Raw genomic sequence first — 10,867 nt, 5'->3', positions numbered from 1 at the left:
TCCTACTCGATACCTAGTTGAGGTGTCAGGTTGCAGCCACACCTGAACCCTGCAGCCAGAGCTGTAGTGCAATCAACTGTCAGGACCCATTTGCTGTCTTTGGCTGGCCTTAGAAAACAATTTTAAAGTTTAATACAAAAATCTAGAATTCTTTCTTTTCAAGAACAAAGCAGCATTATTTGATGTGAAAGCTTCTTCCTGAATATATTAATTTATCATACTTAGGTGAAAATAAACTCAACGTGAAAAAGAACTGATCATTGTTCCTCTGGACTTTTCAAGCTCAGGTTAGTACCTTGGGAAGTGGTATGATTCATAAAGTCAAATGCTTAATGTATGTTCACATGTGTGAACAGGTAAACTGATTTTTGTTCAAATCTCATTTGTCTATCTGATGAGACATTAAATCAAAGTTCTGATTGCTCTTCAAGGGATTGTAAAAAATCAATAGAGCTAACAAACATTACAGCACAAAAACAGATCCTTCGGCCTTTCTAGTCTGCGCTGAACTATTTTCTCTGCCTAATCCCACTGACCTGCACCCAGTCCATAGCCCATCATGCATCTCCCATCCATGTACCTGTCCAAATTCTTCTTGAAAGTTAAAATTGAATTCACATTCACCACTTCAGCTGGGAGCTCATTCCACACTCCCACCACTTTCTAAGTGAAAAAGCTCCCTCTAACGTTCTCCCTAAATTGTTCCCCTTTCACCCTTAACCCATTTCATCTGGTTTGTATCTCACCTACCCGCAGTGGAAAAAGCCTATTCTGTCTATTCATTTTAAATATCTCAATAAAATCTCTCCTCATTCTTCTATCTTCCAGGGAAAAAAAATATCGTAACCAGTTTAGCCTTTCCCTTTAACTCAGATCGTGATGTCCCAGCAACATCCTAGTAAATCTTCTCTGCACTCTTTCAATCTTATTTTGAGATCTTTCCTGTTGTTAGGTGACTGCAGTGAACTGGGATTCTCTGGCAGTGTATTGTGCTGATGGCTGGTTCTGCCGCCATCTGCTCACATATAACCTTGGTTTCCTGCCTAAACCCAGAACCAATCCGAAGACTACAAACCATACTCATAGTTATAAACTAATAAAAGTGTTTGTTTCCCCTCCAAACATGAGAGCATTTATTCGTGCTACAATTTTATTAGCTTATTCCCTAAATAATAGGAGCACTACTCAAGTCAGGTATACTACTGATGGACCCTTTGTCCCCAACGTGGCTGAGGAGTTCAAGTACTGGCTAGACTCCTTCCAGGCCTACCTGAACGCGACCAGAGACGTCTTCCACACAGATGGACTCAGGAGGTCTGCACTCATTTCAAGGGTAGGAACAAAAGGATATGCAGTCATCAGGGACTGCACTACATATGATGCTGTGATCAAGGTGTTGACGGCAAGGTACCTGAAGTTGCAAAATGTGGTCCTAGCAAGGCACCAACTCGCTCTACGTCGCCAGTGGCCAGGAGAGATCATCAATGACTACCTGCTGATTCTGTGGGCGCTTGCCAAGAAGTGCAGATACAAAGCAGCTACGGGCCACGTTCATGAAGAAGAACAGATCCGGAACACTCTAGTCTCGGGGGTCCACTCAAGGTACATGATGCAGCGACTGCTCAAGTTGGGAAAGAAGGACCTGGCTCGCCACGTTGAACTGGCCAAATTGTTGGAACAGGCCAAGCTCAAGAATGATGACCTCAAAGCCAGCGAGCTTGCTCATACAGGTGACCCCTTCCAAGGACCAGCTGCTCTGGCTAACCCAGCCCTAATGACTGCTGCTTCCCATGCTAGGGCTTTTACTGTGGCAAGAGCCAGCATCCCTGATCTCGTTGCCCAGCTAAAGACTCAGTATGTTCCATCTGTGGCAAGAAAGGGCATCGGGCAAGGTTTTGCCATGCAAGCGGCAGCCTGCGGCCTGCACCGCTCCCGGATCCAATTCCAGCCCCAAATTGTCTGCCCCAAATTTACCTGAGTCCACTTGCTGCACAACACAGCGACGGATGTTGGCAGTAGCAGTGAGGAAATGGTGCAAAAGGGCTCAGCGGCCATCTTGCCGCAACACAAACAAAGGAGAAAGGAAGGTGGCCATCTTTCCATGCCAGGAGGTTGATGCCATGTTACCCATGCAGGGCAACCCAGGACAGTGGGGGCCACTCAAGTGAGGAGTATGGAGTCTCTGGAGTTCTAGCCTCAATGGTCCTAGATCAGGACAGACCTCACGAGCTCAGCAACTCCATAGAGACTGTGAAGGTAAACGGATATTCCATTAAATGCCTAATCGACACAGGCTCTACTGAAAGTTTCATAGACTCAAGGACTGTGCAAAAGTATGACCTAAAGATGTATCCTTCCAATTATCGCATATTCCTTGCATCCCATTCACATTCTACGGATATTCAACAACATTGTATTGTACATCTGTCATTTGAAGGGGAGGAATACTGTAAATTTTGCCTGTGATCTGGTGTTGTTACCATAAAAGCATGACCTTGGAGTATTCTGGTACCCTCCTCCCTGTAATAGTTCAGAGTGGAGGGCCCCTACAATCAGATCCCACATGCAGTCTCTCTACACTGAATATTGACACCCCCCCCCCCCCACTTCTCTTCCTGAATCTGTCCTCTGACTGCAAACCTATTGCTACCAAGAGCGGGAGGTACAGCAAAGCAGACCGAGATTTCATAAAGTCTGAGGCACAACGTCTGCTTGACAAAGGTATCATCAAACCTAGCACCAGCCCGTGAAAAGTGGTAGTGGTAAAAGGGGAAAACAAGACCAGGCTAGTAATTGACTATAGCCAAACTCTTAATTGGTTCATACTCCTGGACTCATTTCAGACATGGTGAATGATATTTGCAGTATCAGGTCTATTCGACTATTGACCTGAAAGCTGCTTATCACCAGCTGCTAATCTGTTCTAAGGACTATCCATTTATGGCATTTGAGGCTAACGGTGGTCTCTATCAATTCCGGAGGGTCCCTTTCGGTATCACTAATGGGGTTTCTCTCTTCCAGAGGCAGATGGACAGAATGGTGGATAAGTATGGGTTGAAGGCTACCTTCCCCTACCTCGATAATGTCACCATCTATGGCCACACTTTGGAAGTCCATGATGCTAATCTCCAGAGCTTTCTCAACATCACGAAAAACCTGAATCTCACTTATAAATCTGACAAGTGCATGTTCAGGAATATACGTCTGGCTATCGTTGGCTACATGGTGGAGAATGGCATCATTTGCTCTGAACCCGATAGGGTGTGCCCCCTGTTAGAGTTTTCCATTCCCAGGACCACAAAGGCTTTGAGGAGATGCCTGGGGTTTTTCTCATATTACGCCCAGTGGATGGTTCAATACACTGATAAGGTGCCCTCTCGTAAAAGCCACTAATTTCCCCCTCTTGTCTGAAGCCCAAGCAGCTTTTAACTACTTCTGGAATCACATTGTGAACACCACCATGCATGCAGTACCTTTCCAAGTGGAAAGCGACGCTTCGGACATCACCCTGGCCAGTACCCTCAACCAGCCAGGCAAGCAAGTTACATTTTTTTCACTGACATTACAAGCCCACAAGCTCCGGAAAGGAGGCTCAAGCCGTGAGGCACTGGAGACACTATCTGGCTGGTAGAAGATTTACACTCCTCAGTGACCAGTGCTCTGTTGTATTCATGTTTAATAATGTCAAAAGGGGCAAAATCAAAAATGACAAGATTGCTAGGTGGAGGATCGAACTCCCCACCTACAATTATGACATTGCCTATTGGCCAGGAGCTCTTAATGTCCCTCCAGATGCCTTATCCAGAGGAAGCTGTGCCTCTGCTTACACCGGGCAACTGTGGTCTCTACATAATGAGCACTGCCATCCAGGGGTCACCAGCATGGCTCATTTTGCCGAGGCACGCAATCTGCCCTACTCTATGGAAGACGAGGTCTTGTCAGGTCTGCATGGAGTGCAAGCTGCACTTCTACCACCCCGCAAAGGTGCACCTGATCAAGTCATCCAGACCCTTTGAATGGCTCAGTGTTGATTTTAAGGGACCTCTCCCCTCCACGAACCAGAACACCTTCTTCCTCTCTATCATTGATGATACTCCCACTTCCTGTTTGCCATTCCACTTTGCCAGTCATAAAGGCCCAAGATTCCATTTTTGCCCTGTTTGGGTATTCCAGCTATATTCATAGTGACTAGGGATCATCCTTTATGATGAGCTACATTAGTGCCTGCTGGTGAGGGGCATCACATCCAGCAGGACTATTAGCTACAACCCCCAGAGCAATGGGCAGGTTGAAAAGGAGAATGCCATGGTCTGGAAGGCTGTCAAACTGGCCCTGAAGTTAAAAGACCTTCCAGACTCATGCTGGTGGTAAGTCCTCCCTATGGCACTCCATTCCATCCAGTCACTACTATGCACCATGGCCAACACTACTCCTCACAAGCTCATATTCAATTTTGAAAAAAGGTCGGCATCGGGAACCACACTCTCAATCCGGCTCACCACACCTGGTTCAGGAAGCACGTGAAGAGAAGCAAGACTGACCCCCTGGTGGAAAGGGTGAAACTGCTCCACGCCAATCCCATGTATGCCTAGGTGGAGTACCCAGATGGCATGGAGGACACTGTCTCCATCAGGGATCTGGCACCAGCCAGAACTGAGGGTCCGTTGCCTCAGGTGCTCTGTGAGCTATGGAGCTCATTCTTGCCACCCCCAGTCAGGTCTTCAGGGGATCTGGTTCAGGAGGAAAGTGCATCCCCCTCCACCTTTAAGCTGGAGACCCAACCTGCTTCTCCTCCCTCAGAAGGGGACCAGGAGACCCAAGGATTCCACGGCCCTGGTGCTAAGATGCTCCACCAGGATCTCCAGACCCTCGAATCACTTAAATTTAAAAATTTGTATATAACTATATATTTTTCAATCATTTTTTTTCTGAATCCATGTTCTCTGTCTTCATTCAGACCCTAAATTCTACAGGAATGGGTGAATGCAGTGAACTAGGATTCACTAGTAGTGTGTTGTGCTGTTGGGTGACCCTCCTCCTGGCTCCATCCCCATCTGCTCACTTATAACCCTGGTTTCCCGCCGAAACCCAGAACCCTTCCAAAGACTACTGTGAAACCCTACCCATAGTTATAAGTTAATAAGAGGGTTTGCTCTCACTCCATTTGTGAGAGCTTTTATTTGCGCCACAGTGACCAAACCAAAAAAAATAATCCTCAGGCAACAATTTTTTCCCCAGTGTCCTGGGTAATATTCATCTGCCAGCCAACATTGTGTCAAAGCAAATGATGTGGCAGTTTGTGTATTACTTCAAAGAGCTGCTGTGAACAAGCTGGCTGCTCTGTTTTCTGTGCAACCAGAGTGATTGCAGAAGAAATTCACCATTTGCATCCCACTAAATCGGCTGTTCAGTGTCCCGGGATAGGACTGGGGGTTTGGCCTTTCACATTAGACCACTCCTAAATGGAACACTGAACGCTTTCACACTTGCAAGGGTTTATTTCCAGCGTTTGGTCTGTTCTACCTTTAAGAGGAAATGCCTGCAATGCAATTGCCTATTTCACACTCGCCTGGTCTCAACGCCGGCATCTGCAGACACTGGGGATTGCACTCGGATTTGAGGCCAGAAATCCCCAGTGTGAGAGGACATCATCTGATGCCAGCTTTGAGCAGATTTTGCTTTCACACTTGCCACTTTAAAGGCCAATTGATGTTCGACTTCTGGGGTCACTGGGAAGTGTGAAAGGGGTTATAAAGTACTGGGACTTCCTGAAAGGGCTGATAGAGATAACACAAATATTTTCAAACATCAAAAAATATTTTAATGTTATCTATATCACTACCAAAAATAGCATAGAAACTGAAATATGCGATGGAATGGCTTTGTGCAAAACTTTAATGAATTCCAATTAAAGCTATTGATGAAGGCAAGTACAGGACCTTCTGCAGGCTCCTTTTTCTACATATATATTTATAATAACCTGGAAAGGATGGAAAGGAAGAAAATTGATGTAAATTTCATTTCCATAAAATATAAAAATTCTTCCAAATAAAATCTTCTGCTGGAATGGAAGAGTGATGTCCAAGACATCAGAAGAGATAGAATGGACAAAAGCCTCACATTATGGCTTTCATTATATAAATGGCAGATCAAAACTTTCACACTGTATGTATTATCAGTGAATGTTGCTCTATATTGCAGTTTTAAACAAAATTCATTCAGCTCTTCACTTGCCCTGGAAAATTAGAACCATCCCTTTAAAAAGGATAACCATATAAGAGTTCACCATCTTTTGCATCCTTTTTTGTTCCCTTTTGAGTTCATTAGGTTTTGACAGAAAATCTGCAGACAGGCTTACAACTCTTTAAGGTTTGAAACTAGTCTCGCCCATCATCTGTTTATCTTTCAGTTGCAGATTTGGAGTCACTTTCTGCAATTCATGAATCGAACTATTATCATTTTCATCTCGAGAAAATGCAAAAGATCTCAGACATGGTGGCTCTCCCCAATTTGCATTCCTCTTTCTTGTTAGCCAATACTCTTGTTTCCACATGTCTTTGCTAACTCCTTTCTTTCTCTGCCTTTCATCTCTGCTTTTGTTGTACTTTCCATTCATTTGCAATCCTCCCCTCCCCCTTTCCCTGCTCTGTGCTGACACGATTTAATCTTAATTTTCACTTCAATTCTATTCATCTTCACCAGATTTTTTTTACTTCCTTCAATTAAACTGGAACAGTCCATCGGAATGTAATCTGTAGAATGTTTTATGTAGTGCACAATGGGCTCTCGGGACACGGACATGCAAACAGACATGCAGGTGCGCGTTCCCGCGCACACACAAACACAAATGAAAACAAACACCCCCCACCCCAAGAAGGTGGGATGGACTTCAAACAACTGGAAGTTGACCACAGCAAAATCCTTCGTCTCAAGGATAACAACTTCCTCTAAATGAAGAAATGAAATTAGAATCCAGGAATGAACTACTTTCCATAATAACATGGCATTGAAAAGTTATGCTTCAAATTGATCTTGATAAATGTAGGTGGATGTTGTCATATTTAGCCTTGTTTCAGTTGTTTGATTTTTATGGAGTCAGTTTAATTCCAATAATGCTGATTTCTGTCCCCGTGCTCATCTCCACTCATGCTTCAGATTCAGAATCAGATTTATTGGCATAAACATGTGTCACAAAATTTGTTGTTTGCGGCAGCAAAATTGTGCTTTACTGTATAATTAACATTTCCTTAAATAAACTATTTTAAAATAAATATTTAGTGCAAAAGAAGAGAAAAAATTGAAATAGTGTTTGTGATTCATTGTGTATTCAGAAATATGATGGCAGAGGGGAAGAAGTTTTTTTTCTTCAGTCTTTTGTACCTCCTTCTAGTTGGTAGCATTGAGAAGAGGGCATGGCCTGGGTGGTAAGAGTCCTTTTTGATAGAGGTTGCTTTCTTGAGTCACTACCTCTCAGACATGTCCTTGATGGAGTGAAGACTAATGCCCATGATGGCACTGGCTGAGTTTACTAACTGTAGCCTTTTCCTGTTCTTTGCATTGGTACTTCCATACCAGACAGTGATGCAACCAGTTAGAATGCTCTCCACCTGTAGAAATTTGCAAGAGTCTTTGGTGACATATCAAATCTCCTGGCAAGCCTTTTTCATGTTTGCATCAACATGGTGGCCCTAGGAGAGATATCCAAAGTTGCTGACACCCACTGCTGACCCTTAACGTTAAGTGCAAGGTGGTTATAACACCACTCAACAAGCTGATCTATCTCACTCCTGTATACTTCCTCATTGATATCTGTGTTTCTGCTGACCACTGTGGTGTCATCAGAAAATCTGTAGATGGTATTTGAATTGTGACGAGCCACACAGTCATGGCTGTAGAGAAAGTAGAGCAGTGGGCTAAGCATGAATCCTTGAGTTGCACCTGCGCTGATCTTTAGTGATAAGGAGAGAGTGTTAAGGATATCTATTGACTGTGGTCTTCAGATGAGGAAGTCAAGGATCTAATTGGAGAGGGTGGTGTGGCAGCAGTATTGTGCTTTCCAGGTTTTGAAGCTTGTTGACCTTAGAAGTTGATGGTATTAAAAGCTGGGGTGTAATTGATCAAAAGCAGCTTGTTGATTTTCAGTGAATGCAATTTTAATTCCCCAATTCACTATTGTTCTCATCCAACTATCTATCAAATGCAGATCACTTGGTGAGCAGAGAAACTGAAAATAGCACCAAATCAGCATTCAAACTTGTATTATTGTATCCAACCAGGCTAAAAACCATAAAATATAACTAATCACCCTTTTACACATCCTTTGTATCTGCATTTGTCCTTTCTGGTCTTGATGCTAATGGGAAGTGTGGCGGTGGCTTCAATATGGCTGGGGAATGTCTGATGACTGTCAGCAGAGGAGACCACAGATGAATGCAGTGACACTAAGCAAACCCAACTGAAAGTCATATTGCAGACATGGTGGCTGCAATCTGAGTATCCACTCAAACTCTCAGACTTGAGAGTAAGTAGGTTGACCCCTACTTACAATAGGGTTCCATTTTGGGACTTGCATCGTAAAGTGAAATAATTATGTCAAGGTCTATCTGTACTGGTAGTATTCTGCCCTGTCCCTGCTCCTGTCGGGAGCCTGAGGCGGCACCAGGTAACCAGGAGCAGCAGCGTCACCTCGTAACCAACATTGTGATTTGGGATCCCTGTGCAGTTTACCGTCGCTCTCTCTCCCTCTTCAATCTCTCTCCCTCCGCAGTGACGGCAATCTGCTCATACATTCCAAATCTCCGTTATTTAAAAAATGGCATTAAGTCCATCAAAGCATGATACAGGTACTTATCTTTATTCAAGACGAATTCTGATCATCGTAACTTTGAAATATCGTAAATTTGAACATTATAAGTTGGAACAACATAAGTCGGGGTCTATTTGTACTGCAACAGAAAATGAGTCATCAATCATCAGATATGTTGTGTCTTAGTATTGAAATAGACATTCCCATGTTGAAAAAAAAAGGGATCCAAGCACTGCACAAAGTCTTGTCAAGAAATGGGACTTTTCTGTGCACCAAAACACTGGCAGGCAGGCAGGCACATAAATGCTCTAGCCAATACCATTGTGCAAATCCTTTATTTTCTTCTCAAACTTCCATTAAATTCTCCAAGTCCTATTGTGCATAATGTATTTGTGACCTTGCCCTCTGGGGTCCTGGCACAGAGGCTCCACTTTCCCTTGCCCTGGCTATTGGAGACACTTGACAGGTGCAGAGTCTGCCTCTGCCTTACACTGTAACACATGTGTCAGTGGTGCAGCAAATACAGTTACTTGTCTTCCTGCTCCAGAGACCTGGGTTCAATCCTGACTTTTGGTGATGTGTGTTTGAAAGTTTGCATGCATTCCTGTAACTTGGGTCGATTCCCTCCAGGTGCTCTGGTTTCCTCTCACATCCCAAAGGTGAGCAGGTTAGTAAGTTCATTGGTCAGTATAAATTGCTCGGAGTGTTGTGGGTAAAATCTGGGGAGATCAGATGGGATGATTAATGTAAACATGTGCTTGGACATGGGTAGAGCAAGAGGCCTGCTTCCCTGTTGTCTGTTTCTCAGCTGCTGACTGAACAGCAGGATCAGGTGATGGGGCTGCATTCATCTTCAGTCTGTTGCCCATCTTGTCCACTCAGTCAGGTTGGACTTCTGGAAGGAGAAAAGGAACTGGATGGTTTGTGGGAAGAATAGGGGAGCCTAAGTGAAAGGGGCATGCTGATGCCATATCTACCTTGTGATCAGAAGGGACTGTGGGATAATGCAGTGGGTTGAGAAGAGGGCGATTAAGCAAACTGTCCTCTTCAATTATCTCAGTCAAGAAGTGCAGGTTGGCATTGAAGAGCTCTGGCTGGCATGATGTTAGCCACGACTCAAACGTGGGAGCTTAGTAACAAATAACAGATAACTGGCCTCATGAAAATGAGCAGGAAGCAATAATTTTACATACAATGTGTTCCAGCCAGGAGAGGCAGAGCAACCTCAGGGATATCCAGGCCAGGGCCTATACTATTGTGAAGTACAGACTGAAGCCTGTCAGGTGAATAAATTGATTCACCATGCTATTTCAAAGAGAAGAATGGGATTTCTTCCTGCTATCCTGACAAGTTTAGGGTTTTCCCTTATCAGAAGCCCTGGATCAACATGAAGATTCAGAACATGCTGAGAGCTGAATCACAAGCATTTAATTTGGGAGATCCAGAACACTACACAAGGAGCAGGTATGACTAATGAAAAACCATCTCCCAGGCAGTGGAGATTTCAGACAAAAATGGAATCAATGGATACCTGACAGCTGTGGCAGGGTTTAAAGGACATAACCTGCTTCTAAACCAAATCTGGTGCTGTAGGAGGCACCAAAGTTTCCCTCTCAGAAGAACCAAATGTCTTCTTTGTTCTATTTGACCACATGAATTGGCCAAAACAGGCCAAAACATTTTTTCTTTTTTTTTTGCATCCCCAGGTGCTACATTACCAGTATATTAGGGCAGAGAGTCGTAGTAATTCATAGGGAACAGTAGCATCAGATAGAGAGAAATAGAGATATAGGAGATAGTAGAGAGTGCATGTTAGTGAGAGGGTGAGTTAGAGAGTTGGACATGGCAGCCAAGGCAGGGAAATGCTCCTCTTGTAGGATGTAGGTGGTCAGGGAAGCAATCAGTATCCCCGATGACTGCATCTGTGAGAAGTGCATCCAGCTGTAGTTCCTGAAAAAAACAAATTAGGGAATTAGAGCTGGAGTTGGATAAGCTCTGGAACATTCGAGAGGCAGAGGGGGTGTTTGATAGAAGTTATAGTGACATTATTACACCTGGTAG

The 10,867-nt window shown here is 44.1% G+C and overlaps 1 protein-coding gene and 1 long non-coding RNA gene across 2 annotated transcripts in view; one reads left to right on the top strand and one right to left on the bottom strand.

Moving 5' to 3' along the window:
• LOC138763549 (complement factor H-like) overlaps positions 1 to 10,867 on the bottom strand; it is a 613,078-nt gene that overhangs the window by 132,551 nt on the left and 469,660 nt on the right. The window lies entirely within an intron of this gene.
• The window catches only part of LOC138763547 (uncharacterized), a 28,928-nt gene that overhangs the window by 4,679 nt on the left and 13,382 nt on the right, over positions 1 to 10,867 (top strand). Inside the window, exon 2 of the long non-coding RNA XR_011357640.1 lies at positions 226 to 287. This is a non-coding gene — a long non-coding RNA (uncharacterized lncRNA). The remainder of the gene's footprint in view (positions 1 to 225; positions 288 to 10,867) is intronic.

Source organism: Narcine bancroftii, chromosome 5, assembly GCF_036971445.1.
Source record: "Narcine bancroftii isolate sNarBan1 chromosome 5, sNarBan1.hap1, whole genome shotgun sequence".
Classification (NCBI taxonomy): domain Eukaryota; kingdom Metazoa; phylum Chordata; class Chondrichthyes; order Torpediniformes; family Narcinidae; genus Narcine; species Narcine bancroftii.
This window is presented reverse-complemented; position numbering and strand designations above follow the sequence as displayed.